Raw genomic sequence first — 2,325 nt, forward strand, 5'->3', positions numbered from 1 at the left:
TAATTTCCTTTTTACTTCTAATTTTAACTACACATTCTTATTATCGTTTTTCCCCAATCCATACGATTGTTGATGGAAACTAGCCTCTGCCCTCCGACTTAAATCGCCTTCATCTGTTGGCAAATGCCCTCTGGAATCTGAACTTAATTCTAGCTGTGACCAGATTGTGGAAGGAACTTCTAGTCAGGCAGTTGAAGCGGTGGATCTTCAGAAGTTCAAACTTGCAACGAAGGTTTTTATGTTGAACAGTCTACCATACGTCTTTCTTCGTAGTATATATTATGATATGTCTATTATAATGTTATTAATCTTAAAATATCTTACTTTTCATTACTTCTCATATAGTATAATTATTTCCTTTTTTCACAGGGTTATTTTCCCTGTTGGATTCCTTGAGTATATTGCATCCTACTTTATCAAGTGGGGCTTAGCTAGTAATAACAATACTTTCCAAGTATCCTTTACTCGTTATTTCTTCTCTCGACGTTATCTTGATTTCTTTAAATCTAGTTTTTCCCCTAAAATTTATAGCCTAACAGTCTACGTATCCCAACCTCCTCATTTCACTCACTAACTCTGAGAATCCGGGTGGCACTTCCTCTATTCTTCTATAATCTATATAGTTCCTTGGCATTTTCTCCGAGGGTGTTAGCGAAACACATTTTAGGTCAATTGTATTGACCTCTTCAACTTCAGTGAGACCTAATTCCTGCTTCCTTGCTAGCCAAACCATTAAAGCTTTCAGCTATAATTTCTTCTTTTATCCTGTGGTTAATTGGCTTGCAACGTCATGAGAGAAATCTGGCAGACGAAGTTTTAAAATGTGTGTTAGCGCGTAAAATAAAATATCAGCTGATTGCTATTTCAAACATCTGAGATCATTAGCTGTACAGTAAATACCTTTTTATAAAAAATATTTTTGAAATAATTATAAAAGCACACAAATCTGATTAGAATATGTCTCTCCTTCTCTGTCACACTTGAAAACGAAAATTTGTCATCCGAATTAATTACACAAACGCAAACAAAATTAATGGTGATGAATAATACTTGCATAATACTAGATCTCTCTCTCTCTCTCTCTCTCTCTCTCTCTCTCTCTCTCAGAAAATTGGCAATTGTAAAAAACGGCTTAGACGTCAAAAGTAAATGTGAATCTCTCTCTCTCTCTCACTCTCTCTCTGAAAATTGGCATTTGTAAAAACGGCATAGACGTAACAAATAAATGTGAATCTCTCTCTCTCTCTCTCTCTCTCTCTCTCTCTCTCTCTAATGCTATCATCAAAAGAGAAGTATAAAACTGGTTTCACATAATCTGAATTGGTTCCAAAGGCGACCTCTGACCCAAAACTGAGAAAATTTACGCAATGTATTTTGGAATTCTAGCAACTGATGTGGGAATGGACGGAACGAAAGGGAAAGAAGACCCAATTTATGTTCTTAATTCATTCATAAGAAAGAATGAAACTTGGGAAATGTATAAAACTATATAAACGGCATTAAGAATAATGTTTACTCAACAACAGATTTCAAGGAGTGTTTTCACGCATGCATATGAATAAACACAAAGCTATATATATATATATATATATATATGCATATATATATGCATATATATATAAATATATATAAATATATATACACATATATAAGCATATATACTGTATATACATATAAATATATACATACACACACACACACACACATATATATATATATATATGTACGTATGTATGTATCTATCTATCTATATACATCTATCTATCTATATATATAGATGGACAGATATATATATATATACATATATATATATATATATATATATACATATATATATATTAAATCTATCTATCTATCTATCTATCTATCTATATATATATATATATATATACACATGTGTGTATTTGTGTGAGTACGTATGAAAGGGGTTTACTTGGGCTCAAAAAGCATCGCTAAAGAGTATGCCGTATGGCGGGATGCAGCTGAATAACTACTGTATATAGGTAGACAGATGGGTAGACAGGGAAATAAATAAATAGAAATATGCATTGTGGGCGACGAGTTGGTTCACCTGCACTAAAGAAATACAATTTAATTCACGAACTAAACTCTTTTAAGTATTGAACTCGGATGAAGCTGTGATGATTTGGCCACCAAAATGTATTAGTCTTTTGAAAAATTATGACAAACAGACTTAACCGTTATTTCGTTAAAAATTGTCTCATTAAAATGAATACAAAAGTTAGAAAACACCGATGAGGTACTTAATTACAATTCATAATATCATTCACTTTCTTGAGAGTAAAATACTGATACGATTGTTGA

Source organism: Palaemon carinicauda, chromosome 5 (genome assembly GCF_036898095.1).
Source record: "Palaemon carinicauda isolate YSFRI2023 chromosome 5, ASM3689809v2, whole genome shotgun sequence".
Lineage (NCBI taxonomy): Eukaryota > Metazoa > Arthropoda > Malacostraca > Decapoda > Palaemonidae > Palaemon > Palaemon carinicauda.